A 22,546-nucleotide genomic window follows, 5' to 3' on the forward strand; every position below is an offset into this window, starting at 1 on the left:
CAATCTCTTGTTAGAACCTCCTTGGGAAACCCAACCAGAGGTCAGAGGACAAAGGAGGCTGCCGATACAAATCTTCAGCCTCCTGGAGCATAGAGCATGGTGGGAAGATAGGAAAATCCATCTGAAGGGGCAAGTGGAAAATATCCAGTGCATCAGCCCTTGATTAAAAAATAAAAATCACATTCTTTTATTTAATATCCAAATCACAGCAATTCTGAGCCCCTCCCTCCCCCAGTTATAATCTATTCTCCTCAACCCTTATAGAGGGTACATGCGCCCAACTTTTCCTACCAGTGGCACACAAGTCCTGGGACATTGCCTGCTGTTGGTTTTGGCAGGATCCATGCTCTTGTATGATGTATGCTCTTTTTAAGTCCTAGGTCACATGGGTTAAGAGAGGATAATTTTAGAGATTTTCAGAACTTCGTGGGTACCTTATCTATAAAAGTCACAGATCTGGCTATCTTCTAAAGTAAAACTACCTCTAGGTCATGAGTTTAATATACTAGATTTCTGGGTCATGTTATTGGACATGAAATTAGGAGATATGTCTTTATCTTCTAGTCAGGGGACGATGGGGATGATGATGTATCAGATATCTAGGTTTCATATGAATTAAATATAAGGAAGATGAAGAAGTTTGAAGGTTAATATGATTCTAAGTCATGGGAAAACTCTGCTTTCAAAATTTCTTGATCATTTTGGATAAAACTTGGGCCATGTCTGAATCCAAATGGCATTGCCTATTTTCAAATGGAACTGGTTTTGTGACTTTGTGAGCTTTAGAGCCGGATTATTCACTTACAGCTACTATTACAAATCTTTTCTTGAGCTAAAATGCTACATGCTATTGTAATGAACTTATGAAATTCATTGGCAACTTCCCAGCACCCCTAGACTGGGACAGATTGGCGCCCAGAAACATTTGGTATGCCAAAAATTATCATTCTTATTATTAAGAATTGTGGTTCTGTAGTCACTGGTGACAGTTCTTAGAACTACTTTGGCGACTTGGGAGTGTGTATCAATCAATGTCTACCTCTTTCACCTCCAATAGGGAGTGATGAAATTCTGTCTAATCTGTACTCGTAGCCAGGATGCCTTTTTCTTTTTAAGTTTTTGAAATTAAATCCAGTTGATTTTTTTTTTTAAATAAACGCTATGTGTATTGTGGGGCTTGAACTCGTGACACTGAGATCAAGAGTCACATGCTCTATTGACTTGAGTCAGCCAGGTGCCCCACCAGGATGCCATTTGGAATGTTTTTCCTGGAAGAGAGGAAGGTGGAGAGGAGATGCTAGATGTTTCTAACATCACCTAGTGCTGGTTAGAAACTTTGGGGATATGAAAACATTAGGGGATTGTATGAGAATATTTTTGGTTACGAGGAACTGAAAATCTCAGCTCAAAAAGCTGTACACAACAAAGAAAATTTCTTATTTTACCAAACAAAAATCTCTGTGATAAAATGGCTCCCAAATTAATGACTTTCCTGCAAATCCTTATGGCAAATCTTCTGGCTTGTCCTCAGATTATCAATTTGTAGTTATAAAATGGCAGCCACGGCTGTAAGTATCACATGAAAACACAACAATGTCAAATAAGAGAAATATCCCTTTGCCTCTTTCTCAGAACCCTCCAGCAGGATACTCTTATTTCCTATCGGTTAGAATTTAATCACATGTTCAGGCTTTAATCTATTACTAGCAAAATAATCAACCGGACTGGCTAAATTTCATCAAGACCCAACTTCTGGAAGCTGGGGGTGGCCTCAGTCCACCCCAAAGCACAACGTCCTCACCAAGGAGGGGACACTGAATTGAATGGTGGTTTAGTTAAGAAGGAGGGTGGGCACAAGGCCCATGGTAGACAGCAGTCTCACAGTGCCCACTGCAAACATCTAGCCACATGCCTGAAAAAGTGTTGCAGGTTTGAAGACCCAGGTAGGATGGAAGTGATGGACAAGTCGATAAACTCGGGGCGAGATGTTTTCTCAGGGATGCTGCCATCTGGTACTCATTCTCTACATAGGTAAAAAGAGCTCTGTTCTAGGAAACTGGGTGGAAAACAAAAACCTAGTAGATGTCCTTTCAGCATATGCTTGCAAATGTAAAATAATTTTGTACTTTTAACTGGATAAGTGTCTTAAAGTATAGCTCTCAAGTGGATTTTAAAAGATTGAGGGGTAGAATTCTCAGTGTCAAACACTTGAGTACTCTCAAGTACTGGTTTCCCCAGAATGGTCCTCTACTCTGACTCATTAGACAACAATATGTTGGACCCCTGTACCAATTGTTAATTGGGAACATGTGGTCCCTGGACCTATGAGGAAGCTAAAAACTTTCAGGTGGAGTTTTCACATCATCATAAACTGCCTACAGGTGAAAGGAAATGTTTGCTTTTCTGGGTCACACCTAGTCTTTCTACCGCTGATGACTGGAGGACTGTTATTTCATAAGGTCTAGACTTTTTATCCTGCCCCAAGCACACACCTGTCTATGTGTGACTCAGCCACCGGAGAGCCAGCCGATAGCCACTTAGCCTGTCCAAACAGGCTGTTTTTTGAAAGCCCCTCAAACAGCCTCAAAAAGCCTCCCTTTTCCCATTCTTGTCCCTTCTATCAATCTGAGGTAAAATTTATAAGCATTATGTTGAAAATTTCAGGGTGAGTTTTTATACTATTTAGGCACAGGCTAGTAATTTTCCAGAAACATGGGTTACTGAGACAAATGAGTCATCTCTCCAGCCAAATTACCAATCCTTTCATGACTAAAGGCAACATTTTCTCAACCAAGGAGCTGTTGGCTGGGCTCAGAAAGGCAGAAAGAAAATTCTATCTTGAAAGGGTAAAAAATGAAATGTCTTTGCTCCATGTAAAGTCACCAGTGGGGGACATTATTATTCATTGGTGTCCCCCATGATGTCAAATAAATATGTCCACCAATAGCAAGTGGTCTGTCTTCTGGTAGCACGTGGCCTATTGGGTTAAAGTCCTGCTTGTGGAAGGCTGTCCTTCCTTCAAGCCCTAATATGTTCCACTCTTTTATAAATATGTCTTCTGACTCTCTCAGGAAGGCAGGATTGTGTAGAAGTTAAGGGCTCCAAGCTAGAGTTTCTGCATTCAAATCCTAGTTCTGCCACTTACCCTCTGTGGGATCTTAGGCAAGTTATTTCATGTTTCCTTACCTGTCAAATGGTACAAGGGTGTCTACTTCACATGTGTGTTGTGACTCTTATGTGTAAAGTAATTGGGTTACAGCAAGTGCTCAATAAATGTCAACCTATTATTATTTTTTAAGTGATTATGCCCTCTAACCCAGAAATTCTGCTTCTAGGAATTCATTCTAGGGAATTTATCATGGATTTGTATTAAGAAAACTATTCCTTTAGCATTTTTAATAACATCAAAAACTAGGTACATTCTGAGTAACCCAGAATAGGGAATTGGTTGAATAAATTATACTACACCCATAAAATGAAACACTATTCAATAATTAAATACCAGTATATTTCTAGTTATGATGTGGAATGATATTCATGAGTTATGGTCAATAAGTGATATACATATAAAATAATATGCACAGTGATACAGTATTTTATAAAAAGGATGAGAACATGTATATGCAAGGAAAGGGCATACCAGATGTTAATAATGTCTAGGATTTTAGAATATTTTTTTCTTACATATATTTTTAACTTTTCTGATATTATAAGTAATCATGTAAAAATTCAGTGAATTCCAAACTGCCTTTTATTATTTACTTCTTCAACTTGGCTGACTGACCTGAACCTGGGTCCCTCTCAGGGAACTAGAAGAAGGCTGTTCTAAGAATGGGTACCTGGTCAAGGAAAGCTCACCTTTGGGTGGGCCCGGTGACCCATGAGGAGTGAGAGGCTCTGCCCTACATGGAGAGAGTGAACATCAGGCAGAATGGCTCTTTTGGGATCTAGACAAGAGAGTCAGGAATAGGGTGGGCAACTGGCAGGTGAAGAGAACAAACCAGGGCCTGGTAGATGGGCCAGAAACACTACCATAGAGAGAAACCATGGGAGAAAAGAAAAAGAAGGAGGTTCCCTGTGCTGCCTTTGGCTTGCTTGTTCTTGGACCCATTTGGTTAAAACCAGCTTCAATTTATGAGACCATTTTTGAGTGAATCTTTGCGTCTCATGGCAAAAACAACTGAACTACCAGCTGTCTTAGCACCGTCTTTCAAGATGGATTCTGAATTTCTTCAGGGCAGGCAGCATGCCTTCTTTATCATGCACATGGAGCTCAAGTCTTGGCATATTAGTTGTTCATTTAAGCTTCATTCATTCATGTCTTCACTCAACAAATATGTAATATGCATTTAGGGTGTGCTAAGTATGCTTTTAAGCACCAGGGTTACAACCATGAAAAAAACAGACCCCAAATCCTGGCTCTATGGATTGGTAAAACACAATAAATAAAATGTATGGTGTGTTAGGTCATGACACATGCTAGTGAAAAAAATATATCAAGAACAGCAGTACCAAGGGTGGAGGGAGAGTGGGAAGAAGGAGTTGCAATTGTAAATAGCACATCCAGGGAAGGCCTCCCAAGAAAGAAGCACTTTAGCAGAATCCTAAAGGAGATGAGGGGGCATGCCATGCTATTATTTGGGCCAAGAGCATTCCAGGCAGAAAAAACAGCAAGTGCAAATGCCACGGGGCACAGAGAGCCTGATATGTTAGAGAAAGAGCAATGGCACCAATGTGGCAGGAGGAAAGTGAGCAAGGGGGAGAGAAGGGAGATCGGGAAGCAGGTTTTTGCGATAACCCAGGGGAAAGGTAATGGTCATGCAGAGGAGTGTGGTAGTGATAGCAGTGGTAGGAAGAGGCAAGACGATGTTGTAGATGTAATTTGAAGGTGGAACACTGCAGGAGACATGATATCCTAAAGAGATATGACCCCAAACAAAGGTTGTGGCTTCCCTTTCCAGTTTTAGATTGAAGGCCAAGGTTACCCCTCAACATGTCCCTGCCTGGAAAAACTATTGACTTTTCTGGCATAACATGACTCATGTTGGTTTTAGACAATAGGACATTTCCCTGGCCCTCTGCCTGGATGAATATTCCTTCTCAAACTACTCCCACCTTTCTGCCTTTCTGACTATTCACTAATAGCCTGAAATAATTGAATTGTCCTCTTCGATATCTACTTATCAAGTTTTTGGCAAGCTCAGATGAAATAGCAAAATTCCCCGTTATTTTTTTTTTAATTTTTAAGTTTATTTATTTTGAGAGAGAGCATGTGCGCACCAAGAGAGAGGGAGAGAGAATCCCAAGCAACCCCTGATGTGGGGCTCAAACTCACAAACCTGTGAGATCATGACCTGAGCCGAAATCAATAGTCAGATGCTTAACCAACTGAGCCACCCATGCACCCCAAAAAAGTCCCTTTAAAAATAATCCACATATTTATTTTTTGAAGATGGAAAACAAACTCCCCATAGCCTTGGAAGGGAGTAGAACAAGGTGGAATGGAAGGGAGATGGTAAGGAATGCTCAGGTTCAATGCTCCTGGTGTATAGTCGCCCTTGGCTTGAAAGCTGGGAAGACCCTTGGGAAAGTGATTAAGGTTCCTCTTAATATGCTGTGAATCACTGCTGAGAACATCAAACAGCATCATGTGACCTCCAAGACTTAACACACTTCCAAATATAGCTCATAAGTTACTAGGAAGAATCTTAGCCCCTTAAAAAACACCTCACTGAGGCTGAACAACATAGCTTCTGTGAAATCAATAACCAACCCTTCTCCTCCACCTCCGTCCCCCACCAACTGAACACTGTTAATCATAGGACGACCAGACAGCTCTGAAACATACATTGTCCCCATCTTCCCAGCTCCTAACAAAGTGTTCTGAATATGAGTTAATAACAGGGAGAAAATTATGCTCGAAAGCATGCCAGGAACGGGACTGTTGAGTTTCTGAGTCAACTAGAACTAGAGCTAGTATCTGCTAGAATGTGTGGTTTAATTGCTCAAGGTCATTTTCAAGGAGCTGTACTAGAGGCTGACAAGCTTTATTGGAATTATTGGAATTTTTTCAAGCTTGGTCTTGTTGGCCCTCTCTCATGTAGGCGTCAGATAAAATATCAGAAGTCTGACTGACCAAACTTCAAGTCACATATTTTCTTCCTTGCCTGTGCTCACTAGTTTTTCCTAAATCCATTAGTTCTAGTGTCAAATGATCTGGTTTTGAGATTTCACTTTACCACTAACTGGTTGTATGGTCTTTAACAAGAAGCTTAACAACACTCAACAAATATTTATTGAATACCTACTGTGTTCAGGTTCTGTAAATATTGAAGAGTATACAGTTGTTTGAGCCTTGGTTTTCTCATATGTAGATGGCACTAATGTCTCCTCCCTTGGTAGTACACTCAGCAGGGAGCAAGATTAGGGGGAGAATTAAGTCAGATGCTTGCTCAGCAGCCGGCACGTAGTAGGTGCACAGTAAATGATATCCACTACTGTAATTTTAAGAAAAGATGTAGATTTTAAAAAGGGGTAAGGAACATTTTCTCAATCTACCACCCCTTGAACAGGCAGGTAATAAAATCTGGTCCTCTCTGAGAAAGTAAGCAAAAGTTGACTCTAGTGCTTTACAATCTTTTGAAATGGCCTCTCACTGGTTCATGCCTATGATTCTTTGATGATTAATTTTACGTGTCAACTTGACTGGGCCATAAAGTGCCCAGATATTTGGCCAAACATTATCCTGGGTGTTTCTGTGAGGGTGTTCTTAGATAAGGTTAACATTTAAACTGGTAAACTGAGTAAAAACAGATTGCTCTCTCTAGTGTGGGTGGGCCTTATTCAATCAGTTGAAGCCCTGAATAGAACAAAAAGGCTGATCCTCCTCCAGGTAAGAGAGAATTCTTTCCTGCCTGACTGCTTTCCAAATAGGACATCAGCCTTCTTTCCTGCCTTTAGTTGTGAACTGAAACCTCAACTCTTTCTGGGTCTTTAGCCTGCCAGCCTTTGGACACAGACAGCATCACTAGTTCCCCTGGTTCTCAGGCCTTTGAACTTGGACTGAAAGTAAACCATTAGCTCTCCTGGGTCTTGCTGGCTCACCCAACAGGTCTTGGGACTTTCGAGCCTCATAATCACATGAGCCAATTTCTTATCCTAAATATATATATATATATATATATATATATATATATATATATATACACACACACATTTACATTTATATATAAATGTATTTATATATATACATATATATTAATATATATGGTGTATATATATATATAGTCTCCAATAGACTATATATACACATATATACACAAATAAAGATATATACATACATGTACATGTATGTACACAGAGATAGATATATACATATCTATAGCATATGTATGTATATATCCTATTGGTCTTTTTCTAGAGAAACTTTTTTTTTTTAGAGAGAGAGCATGCACATGTGAGCTGGGGAGAGGCAGAGAGAGAGGGAGAGAGAGGGGGAGAGAGAGAGAGAGAGAGAATCCCAAGCAGACTCTGCATTGTTGTGCAAAGCCCAACGTGGGGCTCAAACTCACCAACCATGAGACCATGCCCTGAGCTGAAATCAAGAGTTGGATGCTCAACCAACTGAGCCACCCATGTTCCCCTAGAGAAAGGTTTCTAATACAGTTCCTCAACTGATTTTCTACCACTCCCCATAATCTATCCTGTACTCCAGCTGCGCTAAACCCATAAATCTCCTTGGCCTCCCATGCTCTCATGTGTCTTTCTGCCTTTGTCCAAACTTTGCCTTTGCCCTAAAGCCCTCCTCCACCCTAATCTTCAGGGTCAAGTCCTGCTCACTTGTGAAGACTCAACCTTAGTTTCACCTCACTCAGAATGTAATGCTTTTGAATTGGGGCCTTCTCTGACAACTCCCAATGCTTACTTCATTCCAGCACCTATATCCTGTCATTTATTGTGACTGTGACTTTATCTGGCTCCAACAATAGAAGGTGAACCCCTTGATGACATGGGTGGGGACCTATTATTCATGGTATCTAGCGCTACATTAGTTGCATAAGAGAGAACCAATAAGTGTTTGTTGCAAGAATAAAGGAGTAAATGATTGAGCAAATGAACAAAGGCATCTCTTTCCCCATTGAGATATAAAATGCAAAGGTTAAGAGAAAAGTTATCCTAGAATCATTCAGCCAAATCAATGAATTCACGTGGTCACTAGCCACTGGCTTCAAAACCCTATTGAACAAGGGCTTCACAAAGAGCAGTACAGGTTTGGAGTAGATGTTGAGGAGAGAAATATCCCTTTCACAAGCCAAGAAAGCATATGGGCATATTTCCTTTAGTTTTGACTGAGGTAATATTTCTAGAGTGATTCAAGATAGTCCTCCTTCAAGATTTTTGAAATTGAAAAGAATAACCATGGCCAATTCTATGAGTGAAGGAGGTTCATAAGCCCCAATAAAAGAATGCAATGCAACTTCAGATCTCCCACTGACCATGAGATTTCTTCCACGTTAGATACTTACTACTATTACGAGCCCACCTGTGAATGCCCTTTTGTAATTCAAGATGAAAACTCCACCCTTCCACGGAGGCAGTCCTAGCTAGAGAGGGTGGAAGGCAAGGCCCACACAAAGTGATGCAAAGGGTTCAATGCTAATCAAATCTTCCATGGGCCGCTGCTCTTTGTCCTGAGATCCAAAGGGAGATGTTGGCAGATCCGGGTCATCTGTGACCCGTCACGCTGAGATTCAGAGGGCAGCTGCCATGGATTCTTACTTCAGAAGCACCATTAATGGCATCACAGGCAACCATGTCCTGTTGGTGCCTAGGAGGTCTCAGTGAGACGAAGAATCCAGAAGACAAGAGATAACAGAATTGCAAAGTTGAGAGTTAGGGGCAGGTATATTTCCTGATGGGTCAGGGACTTGTAGGGAAAAGAGAAGAGAGTCCAGCAATCCTGGGCAGGTCAGGTTGGGCTAAGGAAGAGCCTGGGATAGAAGACTGCCCTCTTATCCTAGACATCTGGAGTTCTTGTGTCTCATCCTAGTGTCTGCAAACCCAGAGAGGTTTTCCTAGAGATGAGGAGTCTCCTCTTGACATCCAAGGGTCAGAACTGGGGAGAGCAGTGAAAAGAGGTTAGTGTGCTGTGGACAGATGAGTGGAGAACTAGAAGAAATTGGAATCCACGTGGAGTATAAGGAGGTAGCCTTGCACATGAAGAGGATAAAGCACCAACTTCATTTGATTTGAAAAGTCTCATACTGCCAGGATCTGGATCTCAGAGATAAAACTCTCTTGGCTACTCCCAGTCACTTTCGAAGCTGTTAAAACAGTGTTGTCATAACACCACTCTAAGAGCCGTTAAGTTGCATATGGTGTGGTCCAGACCACAGAAGCAATAAGAATTTAGTGCCCTCTATTAACTAAATTTTGCCTTTAAATTTTCTTCCAATTTATCATTTTCTTTTTTATTTTATTTTTTTAAATTTTTTTTCAACGTTTTTTATTTATTTTTGGGACAGAGAGAGACAGAGCATGAATGGGGGAGGGGCAGAGAGAGAGGGAGACACAGAATCGGAAACAGGCTCCAGGCTCTGAGCCATCAGCCCAGAGCCTGATGCGGGGCTCGAACTCACGGACCGCGAGATCATGATCTGGCTGAAGTTGGATGCTTAACCGACTGCGCCACCCAGGCGCCCCCCAATTTATCATTTTCAAGATACCTTTAGCTTTAAAAAAGTATATTGTCATCTCTTGCTTTCCTGAAAGTGGATGAAAATATCTTACTATTCCAGATGAAATAAATCTCTCCATAGCCAAGCATGTGCCAGGGAGAACTGGGCTCACTTTTTTTTTTTTTCGCCTCCTTAAACATATCTACCTTTAACAAATGTGTTGATTAAGTACATTTAACAAATGTGTACTGATTGCACACAGTATATTTTAGTATATTCGAGCCATGAATTGCCCAACATTTTATCCAAGAAGTAAATGTCACCGTGATTAACAAAACCCTGAGTAGTTTAGGTAAACACAGATTTCATTGTACAGAATCCCTTTGCTCACATGGCATTGTTTATACATTGCCATGGTCAGTTCCAGGGTCCCTACGTTCAGCCCTGGCTCTGGGTTTCCAGGTGATGTGGCAGGATTTTTTGCCACAATATCCAGGATTCATTGTCTCACCACTTCGAAGAATGAAGAGATGGACACAAAATGAGCAGCAGGCAAACGTTTATCAGAATATGAGATTAGAAAGGAAGAATAGGAAAGCTCTCTTTACAGACGGGGAGGGGGGACATTCGAAAGTGAATGCCTGAGGACTACAGGCAAGGCTCCTTGTTTTATAAGGTTCTGGTCAGCCCTGTCCCTCCCCTTCCCCTTGTTCCTTCTCAGGTTCTACCCTTATTGGCTGGATAGCTCTGGGTGCTGGGTTGTCCATTCCTGACTGGTTGGACTCCATTATATGAGGGGTGGTCTATGGCCATACTCAGGTCTTTTGTCAAATTCCTGAGCGGATACCTGAGGGGGAGTAGGTGGGGTCTGTTAGATTCTTAAGAGGAACCTTATGCCTGAGAGGGTTTGCTGTGGTCAGACACTCCCAGCATTGTTCCAAAATATGTGTTTTTCCATACCCAGGGACCTCAGGTCCTATGCTTTCCCTCTCTGCCTATTTTATCTTATCTTTTCCTATCATAGTGGTGTCAGGGACACAGTTCTCCTTGCTCTGCCCAGATTCGTTACCACTGAGAACAAGAGCATTATCTGGTTTTCCTGGTCTCCAACCACCCCTAAACCCACATCCTGCAGGACCCCTGTGTCTCAGCTCAGAGGGAGAGGAAACAGTAGTGCCCCACACATGCCCCTGGAAACCCATCTGGATCCCAGGTGAGAGAAGACCCTCCTCAGATTTCCGAAGGCCTCCCCCCACCCTCTGCCCAGACCAGAAGTGAGCCCTGCTCCCGGCCCACCTTCAGGAGGCCTCAATCTATCCCAGTCCTGGAAGAAAGGTTGCTTATCTCCCAGGGTGGGCTTTGAGAAAGCCTACCCAAAGTCTGGGTGGCCCTCACCTCAGGGAACAAACAGTACCCAGAGTCACCCTTCAATGACCCTGGCTCATGGAGGAGGCATGATGTGAAAAGTCCCCAAATCCTCCCTCTTTGGCTTTACAATGCATCGTCTTATTACTTCCAGATGTTTTTACTAATAACATTTGCTTGATCTAATGTACCAGTGAGTTTGTGTTCCCCGAACATCCAGTGGATGTGGGGAAATAATCTAGAAGTGAGTGAGAAAATTGAGTATTTTAGACTAAATACATTTTTTGCCTGGATGATTCTCACAGTTGATAATCCACCCACAACAGCATACAGATTGGAAAGGAACAAATAAAACTATCTTCATTTTTAGATAACATAATGACTAGTGTAGAAAATCCCAAGGAATCTAAGAACAAACAAACAAATCCCTCTTGGAACTAATCGTTTAGCTAGGTTGCAGGATACAAGATCAACATTCACAGAATGACCCCATGGAAATCAAAATTTAAGACAGTACCATTTCTAGGGTCCATCCTACACCTTCCAAGGGAGTGCAAGCTCTTTGAGGAGGGGTCTGCTTCTGTTGTGTACACGTCTGTATCCCCATCCCCTAGAATAGTGCCAACAGATTGTAGGGACTTAGAAAATATTTATGGACCGAGTGACTGACGGTTGATTAAACAAATAATGAAAAAGAACAGAAACAATCTTGCATACAAGCAAAGAACAGGTCCGAGCTCCTGGTAAGAACAAGGCAGTGATGTTTACATGTGCATGTTTTATACAAGGTCCACCTCACAGACCTTCATGGGCTACCCCGTAAGCAGCCATTTGTCCTTCTTCAGAATTCCTACAAATAATGCAAAAAGGGTCACTGTGCAGTACCCTCCATTCAACTCTAGTTAAAGCATTTCCTGAGCCATACTGTGTGGCTGCCACTGTGCTGACAATGGGGCTTCGGAGATGAGCAAAGCCCACTTCCTACCTAGAAGAAGCTCCTGATGCGGCTGGGTGAGACAGACAGGCAAGAGGATGTTCCCATCGGTGAGGACAGTGAGCAGAGCAGAACCCAAGTCCGGCCCGAGGGTGATGCAGAAGGCTCCCCAAGCCATTAGACAGATAGGGAGATGGGCAGACAGGCAGATAATCACTCCTGAGAGTGTAATTTCTGTCACACAGCCTGCTGAACACTACTTGCAGGGTCGTCTCGGTGATCCTTCTACTGCCCTGAAAGGCTAAGTTTATTCTTCCACTCACCTGAACCTGAGAGAACAAGCAGCATTAGGCAGGTAAGAGGAGGGGAGAAGGTGCTCCCAGGTCAAGAGAGGATTATGGCCAAAAGCAGGGGTGTGTGCCCTGCCTGGGATGTCTGAGGGTTTTCCAGCACAGATCCTTTGTATTACTGTGGAAAACTAGACCAAGACTGAGGTGGGAAAGGAACCAGAAGTAGTTTACGGGAGCCAGACCCTGGAAGGCTTTGTTCACAATGCCAGAGACTGTCAGTGACCTTCAGACGGGGCTCTGTGGAAGCCTGGCACTCACAGGGCTCGGCCACGGTGCTGCAAATGTTTTGGTTCAAATTTCCCTCAAGAGGTTTTAGAAGAATGTTCGTGCTTTGCCCATACATCCTGCTCCTTAACACTTGAGTGCACACCTGCTTGCACTAAGCTCCCAGCCCTTGCGTTCCTTGAGATCTTGCTCTAATCGCCTGAGTCCACTGTGCCTGGCCACGTAGCTGGTTGCCCACACCCCATAGCCCTCAAATAATACAATTGGGTCTAAAACCCCAGCTTCATTTCCCCTCGGGAGAAATAACACTGAGCCATGTGGCCTGTGCTGGCTCCCAGAGCTCCCCGGTGGAACCAAGCTCTGGTTGTCCACGGAGCAATTGATTCCATCTCCCCCTCCCCCCACCCCCATTCCCAGTATCACATCCCTAGCCCCTCTAGGGGTTTTGCAGGAGCTCCTCCCAGAGAAACAGCTGCATTTAAATCCTTGTATCAAGGTCTGTTTCCAGGGCAGCCCAAGCTAAGACACGTGTGCACTCACACAGTATCTCTGGGAGGACTCAAAGAGACAGAACAGTGAGGAAAAGCAGTGGTTGGGTATGAGGTGGAGGGAAGTTTATTAATCACTAAATATTATTTTTTGCCTTTTGGCTTTTGGACTATATCTATGGATTTTCTATTTAAAAATACTTAAAAAAAAAAAAAAAGGCTACCCAAAAGGTGCTTGGGTGGTTCATTCAGTTGAGCGTCCAACTCTTGATTTCAGCTCAGGTCATAATCTCAGGGTCGTGGGATTATGCTCAGCGTGGAGCCTGCTTAAGATTCTCTCTCTCTCTCTCTCTCTCTCTCTCTCTCTCTCCCCCCCTCTCCCTCTGACCCTTTCTCCACTCGTGCACTCCCTCTCTCTAAAATAATAGTAATAATAAATAAATAAAAGGTACCCAAAATATGTACCTTAAATTGTTAAAAAATCAACGGTAATTTTACATCAATAAAATCGTATGTGCTGCGTATCAAATGTTTACCTATTGGTGACTGCCAGTGCATTAATTCATGCTGCCAGGCAAATGCTCTTTGATATGCTCAGAAGAATTGACCTTTTCTGCTAATTTGATTCATGATTTTGAATATTCAGTAAAGCTATCAGTGAGGAGAAAGACTATCTCTGGGTGATTTCTTAAAATTAAGGTCTGTTGGGGTGCCTGGGTGGCTCACTCGGTTAAGTTTTCGACTCCGGCTCAGGTCATGATCTCGCCATCTGTGAGTTCAAGGCCCCCGTTGGGCTCTGTGCCGACAGCTCGGAGCCTGGAGCCCGTTTCAGATTCGGTGTCTCCCTCTCTCTCTGCCCCACCCCACCATCGTGCTTGCTCTCTCTCTCTCTCAAAATAAATAAATAAGCAAAAAATAAATTAATTAAATTAAATAAGTCTGCACACACCCTCTCCCCTCAATGTGTACAAATGCACTGATGGGAAACTGAGTAACCAAACGCAGGCCGACAAAGCCTAGATGATCACGTTCACGCCCTGCCACATAACTGGTTAGCTGTGCAGTCAGGATAATATTGTACAAGCACCTACCTGTCCTAAGTTTGGGCTACTTTTGATGTGACTTTTTACGTTTAACCTAAATAATGAAAGCCATTAGACACTGTGAATGATTCAACATTAAACTCAATGTTTCCTCCTACTCCACACTCAAGATCTTGGGTTTGTTTAATTGAGAGCAGCCTGAGGTGGCAAGGCCAGCTGTGCGAAAATAAAAAGTTCTGTTCCTAGTTTGATTACTTATCTCTGTGAGTCAACCTTTCTCCATCTCGACTGATAGAAACCAATGCAGGAATAAATCAGATACCGAGGCAGATCTAAAACTGTAAATGCTGTTTTCTTTCTCTCTCTCAAAAATGAATACACGTTAAAAAAATTTTTTTTCAACGTAAATGTATTCATGAATGTGGAAAGTGCATGCTTTTCGAAATAGCCTGACGTTCAGAGTGGTTGGCTTTCTAACAAGCAAAGGTTATAAATGAATGGCTATGAAGTACGTGTCTACCAGTGAAACCACTCATCTGCTTCTTCTATAGGCGTTCAGTGCAATGTTTTATTTGGAAAGTGAGTTACGGTCCCCATTGTTCGGACCTGTGGTCTGGAAGATGGCCAGCACGCAGGCTCCTACAGAGACTGGCACTCTGGTCAGATGCATGAGTCGGGCAGGCCACCCTGAGCTGGGAGGGGAGGGGACTGCGAGGAGGGAGATAGAAGCTCCTCTGTGGGTCTGGAAACCAACTTCGGAAAGTCAGGCTGGAGACAAAGATCGGGCACTGAAAGCTTACTAGGAAGGAGGTGGCTGTTGTTTTGGGTGTAGGTGCAAGAGTCCAGGGAACACTATAAAATAAGAAGAGCCGTAGGTCCGGAGTGCAGCCTGAGGAGTGAGGCCATTCTCACCAACCATTCTTCTTACAGGCGTGAGCGTTAACTTCATAACCTGACCAAAGACTCCTCGAGGAGTCTGACTTTGGGTTCAAGGCCCTTGAACACCCCCACAGGGACCAGAATAAAACTCTCCAGACAGCAGGTACACTGTATTTATTGCTCGGTCGACTGATTCATCTCAGAAGGTGAAGGATTGTATTACAACAAGAATCCCATTTAAACAAATTTATCAAAATTCCCACATGATAACCAGACTTGTTTAAATGTCTCCACCTAGATAGGGCTTCTGGGTGGCTCAGTCGGTTAAGCATCTGGCTTTGGCTCAAGTCATGATCTCACAGTCCATGAGTTTGAGCCCCAAGTCAGACTCTATGCTGACCGCTCAGAGCCTGGAGCTACTCAGATCCTGTGTAGCTCTTTCTCTGCCCCTCCCCCACTCATGCTCTGTTTCTCTCTCTCAAAAATAAATAAACATTTTTTAAAAATTAAAAGAAAGGGGCGCCTGGGTGGCTCAGTGGGTTGAGCATCTAACTTTGGCTCAGGTCATGATCTCATGGCTTGTGGGTTCAAGCCCTGCGTCAGGCTCTGCGCTGACAGCTCAGAGCCTGGATCCTGCTTCAGATTCTGTGTCTCCCTCTCTCTCTGCCCCTCCCCTGCTCGTGCTCTATCTCTCAAAAATAAATAAACATTAAAAAAATTAAAAGAAAAAAATGTCTCCACCTTGACAGAAATAGCAGCTAGCAACTTTATTACGAGATTTTTTAATTGGAAAAAATGTACACACACTGGCTACTTTTAGATGGCATCCTTTCCCAGGAGCAAAAGAGAGAGAAAAGAGTGATGGAGAAAGTAGGAGGGAGGGAGGAAGAGAAGGAAGAAGAAAGGGGGAAGAAAGCAAGGCATACGAGGCCCCTCAGCAGCCACATCTTGTGGAAGTAAGAAAGGCTGTTGGTCTGCACGCTGCTTCCCTGCCTCTGGTAAGGTAGTGAGGACTGTACATAATGCCTGCCCTTACCTCTCCGGCCTGCTCCACTCGGCCCCCCGGCCCCTTCCAGCTTTCCAAAGCAGACTCTGGGCCCCTGGGGTGGGGCTCATGCAGCCAGCTCAAGAGAGTCCCACGCTCGGGTCTGTGGGGCCCGGCCCCTCCCTGCCACCCCGAAAGCTCACAGTGGGGGGCCTGGAGGGGGACCCCCAGCCTCCTTTCCGGGTGTATGCCTTGTCCTCCTGATTTCTCTTCCTGGGTGGGGGCAGAACCACTAAAATCAGAGAACTGTTCTCTTTGGAGAAGAGAGTCCTTCACCTCTGAGGAGGGACTTATGTGCCTACCCTCACTGTTGGTGTTGTCCCTGTGGGCTGGCCAGGCTGGGACACGCTGTGGACTCGACTCCTCTCCGTCCCGATTTCTATGTAGGCAATCTCTGGTTGACATGGAAGGCCAGTAAGTCTGGAATGGGAAAAAAGTCACAGAAGGGCAGCACTGTAGGGGAGGAAAGGGGGGTGGGAGGGATGCTAGCTTGGGGTGAGTGGGATGCTCTGGGGTGATCCCAAGCCCAGGCCCCACGTCCTCTGCTTCATCAGCAGGAAGCTAAGGAGTCCAAGCTTCAGGGTCCCTTGCTTGCCTTTCCAAAACCCCGTGCTTTAATTTCGTATTTGTAATTTTATTTTATTTTTTCCTTAAAGAAGACATTCCTAAACTATAAGGGCTTCAAGGACCCAAACGAAAGCCAGCCCTTATCACCAGCTGGTTTGGAGCCACTCTCCTCCCGTTATCACTTGCCAGGACGACTCCACACCTGGCCTGCTGGTCTCCCTAATTACTACTTCCCTGACTCACCGGTCTCATGCCACGGGTCCCCTTGTTCCTCAAACACACCAGGTGGTGGCCAAGGTGTCACTCTCTGTCCTGGCTGTTCCCCCTGACCAGAATGTTCCTTTCCTGATGCTCACCTCCTATATCAGCTCTGGTGGCACCTTCTCCATGAGCCTTCCTGGAGCTCCCTAGTTAAGGTGAAATTCCCTGCCCCCTCCACCCTGCAGCACCCCACCCTGCAGATCCTACTAACTTCCACGTCATTTATCATTTAAGATACCTCGCAACCTAGCTACTGATTGCTTCTTTCCTGTACCTCACCCCACACCATGAGAACGTAAGTCCCATGAAGAAAGGGAAATTCAAAATCTGTTTTGTTCACTGATGTCTTCCTGGCGTCTAATACATAGTGTGGGAGGCATTTGGTTAATATTTGCCTCATTAATGCGTGAAGTTGCAACACCTGAGGCAGGGACCCTGCCGGCTGCAGTGTGGACACATGTCTGGCCAATGAATATCCAAATGAGAGAAAACCAAGTTCCTTCTCAGACGTGACTCGGCTTTACAGGCTGGGGAGGTCACCGGACCACAGGCTGAGGACACAGGCGCCAGGACATCCTGGCCCTGCCTGTCTGCTTCAGGATGCATCATCTCGTCCCTGGACAGTGCTGCTACCCAAGAAGTATCCAGAACTGCTGAGCCTGGGATAAGAGAGGGGCTGGAGCCTGCTGTCTGTCTCGAGGGTTGGTGGCAGGGACCGTGGGACTTTTCATGTATGTGTCCAATCCTAGGAGAGCATAGCCAATTAGTAATACGCCAAGAGCAGAGATGTTTACTCAGAGCCGGGGCTGATTTCCTGCCTTTGCACATCTGGCAGACACACACCCGCTGGCCTGACCTGGGGATGCGGTGGCGGAGCTCCCTGGTATGAGGGCCTCGTGTCGTTTTAACCCCACGGGGACACATCTCTGAGTGGGATTTGTCCTGGCGCCGGGAAGAGGGTGTGTGTCTGTGAAGTGCAGGGTGTGGGGGACACCGAGATGTCCACGAGGCACCCCCTTCCTGGAGCCGGTGATCCACAGTCAGCCGATCAGGACCCCTCCCCCCTGCAGACAATGCTGATGACATCATGGTGACCCCGGGCTTTATGTAGTCATGTAGGGTTGCCAAAACTCTTGGTCATGCAGCTTTTATTTCATGGTTATCCAAACCTGTGAGGAAGACAGACCAGGAAATATCATCCCATTTTCCACAGGAAGAATGTGAGGCCGAGTGGCTAAGGGATGCACAGGGTCACGGAGACAGCACAGGTCAAGGAGAGACTGGCTTCTGCAGTCACAGCCATGCCCTGTCCCGTCTGCTCAGTGACATGGGCCCTTTACATCCCAGGTTTAACACTTGCCACTTCAACTCTTTCCTAGAAGCTTCCAAGCCCCCAGGTGCAGTGACTTATTCCCTCGCAGTGGCTGGAATCAGTCGCTTAGCTGGCAGAACAGTGCCCCTGGCCTTGGTGCCCCCAGCACACTTAGCTTGCTATCCTCTAATCACTGTCGGGACACCGTAAATGTCCTGCCATGATTACCAAATAAGAACAAATAGAAAAAGACATTTCTTTTTGAAAAATGCTCTGAGAGTCAGTAAAAATTGAAGGGGCCACGGCTGGGTAAAATTCATGATGGGAGGAACGAGGCTGTGTACGGAAGTAACAGTCACAGCTGTCTTCTCCTACAAGCTTGCAGGTGTCAGACGTCGTGTTGAGTGCTTTGCACGCTATCTCATTTATGCCTCCCGGCTGCTCTATGATGTAGGTGATACTGTTATGCCCATCTAACAGGTAGGGAAACTGAGGCCTAGAGTTTCATTCAGTGCTTAAAGCCTTACTGCTGGTTAGCAGTGGAGCCCAGAGTCCTATCTGGGGTCTGTGTGGTACAGCCCAAGTTCTGAACGTCTACATTGTACTGCCCCCCACCCCCACCTCCCGTGCGAATGCAGTTCAGCAGCCTGTGAGGAAGGAGTCCTACATGAGTCTGAACCCACCCGTCTCTTCATTCATCCTCTGGCTCTCCGTCCCCTCTTTCTCCCCCTTATCTCAGGGTCTCTTTCTTGGCCTGACCTGGAAACTCAAAATCCGTCTCTTTTGGTCATGCAAACAATCTATTTGTCCAACACATGGTTTCGGGCGACTATCCTGTGCCGAGCTCCGTTCTAGACGCTGGGGAAGTGGCAGCGAACAAAACAGACAAGAACCCCTGACTTCACAAGGTGATCATGCTAGCGGAGAGATAACCACGAGCCCGTGTACAGGGTAAAGTCAGGGAGAAGGCTGTGGGGGAAATAGGGCGAGATGAGGTGGGATAGAGAAGGATGGGGCGCTGCTGCTCTTTGAGATGTGGGGTCGGGGAAGCTCTCCCTAAAGAAGAGGCTTTTGGGCAGAAACCAGAGTCTGGCAAGGAGGAAGTCACACCGCTGTCAGGGGAAGAACATCCCAGTGACAGGAAGGAGCTTGGCATTATCTCCAGATTTAGCAAAATAATAGTAATAATGATATAAAGAAATAAGGAAAAATTGGGCACCTGTTAAATTTAAATTTCAGGTAAACGGTTTAATTTGAGACATATTCATACTAAAATAAATATTTGTTGTTGATCTGAAATTTAAACTTAACTGGGAATCCTCTTGCTTTATCTGGCAACCCTCGCCTTGCGTGAGTTTATGGAACGGCAAGAAGACCGACGTGGCCGAAGCGGAGGCAGCAAGAAGGTGGAGGGAGACGAGGAGGGGAACTTGCGGACGGGAGGGAGGCTGACATTTCAGACCTGGAGAAACCATCTAAATATGTTTCCAGTTGTCCCGGTGGAATTTCCTCTGGGTTGTCCAAGAGAGAACCGTGTCCTAGGCGCTATAAAAGAGGAGATAGGAAAGCAGGCGCCACAGGAGGAATTATCTAGTCTGGGTCACAGAGACGTTTGGGACTGCATCATCTCTTCTCCAAAGGCGAAGCTCTAGGAAACCTCCTGACGTCAACGTGACCCTGTGTCTTTGACCCAGCAAAGAAGCTGGACCCCGAGCAGACAGAATGAAGGAGGTGGCATGGAGTGTGAACCATTAGCCCAGGGATTAAGCTGTAGGAAGTGCAGTGCTGGCGGTGGGGGAAGGGCATCTCCTCTCTTGATGGAGTAAGGAGGTGTGTGGAGTCAGAGATCAGCAAGGTGTTTGGGTTCCAGGATTCCTGGCGGCTGTAACCCGCAGAGGGGATGGAGCAACTGCCGGAAGGAAACCGCAGTGACACTTCCAAGCTGTAAGTATTAAGGTTGAAATAGAAAACACCCTTTGAGGGGCGCCTGGGTGGCTCAGTCGGTTAAGCGTCTGATTCTTGATTTCAGCTCAGGTCATGGTCTCACAGTTCATAAGATAGAGCCCCGTGTTGGGCTCTGTGCTGGCAGTGGAGAGCCTGCTTGGGGTTCTCTCTCTCCCTCTCTCTCTCTCTCCCTGCCCCTCCCCTGCACTCTCTCTCTCTCTCTAAATAAACATTAAAAAAAAAATCACCCTTTGAGGTTAAAATGTAAATAATCCAATGAGTCTCCTCCTGGCTGACTTCGGAATCTCCAGACAAGCAAGATAAACCAGAGTAGACATTTCGGGGAAACTTTCCGCTATAACCCCAAACACCTACTTCATAGGTCACCTCAAGGATTAGATGGGGAGACATAGGTAAAGCCCTGTGCTTGGTATGTATGACTTTAAATGTTCTACGTCTCTACCCTATCCTACCCTCCCTTCCCAAGTTCTGGGACCCGGATGGACCTTGAGTGCCTCACAGAAATTAAAAAGAGAAACGGTAATGTCAGATCCTGGACAGCCTGACGCTCAGCACTGCAACTAGACCTCTTCCCTTTCTGTAAGCGGTAACCCCACGGGGTTCGTGAGCCTGGCACACAGCAGCGACCCAGAACGTGCTGCTGCATGCGTAGCGTGGAAATCATTGGCTCATCCTTATGGGCCTCCTGGAGTCAGATTTCTCACATTCAAACCGACAGAAAAGGAAGTAGGGCTGCCAGACTGGGGCTCCAGAGAATCAGGAGCAGGCTGTTCCCCACCCTTCCCAGGCCCAGGCGGTTGCCTCATAGCCCTACCAAAACGCAGGCCAGAAGCAGCCGGCGCCCAGCACAGCATCTGCCTTATAAGGACATTGGCCAGGCCTGCCAGGTGTGTCATCCCCGGGTCCACCAGGAGGCCGGTGACGTCCCCAGTGAGTCAAGGCCGGGTGGGTGAAGCGGCCTCGGAAAGCCGCATGGGTGGCAAGTGAGAGTTTTCTCACTTCCCTCTCCCCTACATCTTTCCATGTGTTTTAGATTATTATCTCATTTACCTTAGCAATTAGAGAAACAGAGAAAAGGATTTTTGAATGAAAAAAAAAATACCCATGAGTATTACTTCAGGAACAAACGAAAGGCTCTCTGTACTTTTTTTTTTTTTTTTCTTCCTGGCAGGGTGGGTGGGGAGATGAAAAGAAGAACATGTAGTTCTGTGGACACATCCCCTTGAGAATTAACACATGGGCAGCTCCTGTCCAAGCCCAGGCAACGTCCACAGTGAGGGCCAGACTGTGGCCCTCGACCGAGGGGCGGCCTCCGGGAGACCCGGGCTCCTCCTATGGTCTCCCAAGGAAGACAAGCCAGGATTGGGCAGGGAGCCTTGGGGGAAAGCACCCTTATGAATTATATGAAGGCAAAGCAAGGGCTGTCGGCCTGTCCAGAGACAGTGTGGAGTTGAAGTTAAGTGATAAGGTTTTGAAATCATACAGATCTGGGTTTGAATCCTCAATGTGCCACTTCCACTGGGTGAACTTGAGCAAGTCAATTAGTCTTTGTTAAGTCTTTTTTTTTTTTTTAATGTTTATTTATTTATTTTTGAGAGAGAGAGTGCACAGCGGAAAAGGGGCAGAGAGAGAGACACAGAATCCGAAGCAGGCTCCGGGTTCTGAGCTGTCAGCACAGAGCCTGACACGGGGCTCAAACCCAGGAGCCATGAGATCATGACCTCAGCTGAAATCAGATGCTCAACCAACTGAGCCATCCAGGTGCCCCAGTCTTTGTTAAATCTTGACTGCCCCTCGTGTGAAGTAATCGTTCATTTAACAAATACCTACAGAGCTCTTTCCAGTGCTTTACTCGCATTAACTCTTCAAATATTCATAACCAACCTATGAAGCAGACTCTATTACCCCATTTCACAGGTGAGGAAAGTAACTTGCCCACGGTCACTCAGCTGGTCATCGGTGGTATCAAAATCCCACCCCAGATTGAACCCCCTCTTGGGCCTGTGCCCCAAAATGCTAAGCTGTGCCGCTGAGAGTTTATAATTGTGCCCACTTCACCTGATAGGATTAAGTGGACCAGAGCACGTAAAAGCTCCTACCGCCGAAGCACGCATGTGGTAAATGTTCAATGGACGTGACCTGTTGGTGCCCATTATCTAAGATATGGGGGATTACTTGGAAGCAGACCTTGAGAGGAAGGTGCCAGTGCAGGTGACCGAGAAAAGTCACCCCTGGAAGCAACTGGTGCAAGAGTGGGGGAAGCAAGCAGGGAACTGGAAGGAGACACAGTTGTGAGATTTTAGGCAAAGTATCGCAAGGGAAGGATTTGTGAGTTTATCCCCATCAAGGTGGTGTCGGGCTTTGTGCTCCCAAAGGCTGTCGGGCCCTGGCTGAGGGGTGCCCTGAGGAAATGGAAACACCCAGGCCCTCTGGGC

General features: G+C 45.6%; 1 protein-coding gene and 1 long non-coding RNA gene across 3 annotated transcripts in view; one reads left to right on the plus strand and one right to left on the minus strand.

Moving 5' to 3' along the window:
* SLC44A3 (solute carrier family 44 member 3) overlaps positions 1-22,546 on the plus strand; it is a 323,586-nt gene that overhangs the window by 108,305 nt on the left and 192,735 nt on the right.
* On the minus strand, positions 15,622-17,914 carry LOC109502477. Of its 2 annotated transcripts, none has more exons than XR_002744605.2 (3): positions 17,691-17,914; positions 16,309-17,579; positions 15,622-16,219 (listed from the first exon to the last, which is right to left on the minus strand). It is a non-coding gene; the product is annotated as an uncharacterized LOC109502477 (long non-coding RNA). The 2 variants fall into 2 exon arrangements; XR_006584563.1 differs by having other exon boundaries at positions 15,623-16,426; positions 16,817-17,579; positions 17,691-17,913.

Source organism: Felis catus, chromosome C1 (assembly GCF_018350175.1).
Source record: "Felis catus isolate Fca126 chromosome C1, F.catus_Fca126_mat1.0, whole genome shotgun sequence".
Lineage (NCBI taxonomy): Eukaryota > Metazoa > Chordata > Mammalia > Carnivora > Felidae > Felis > Felis catus.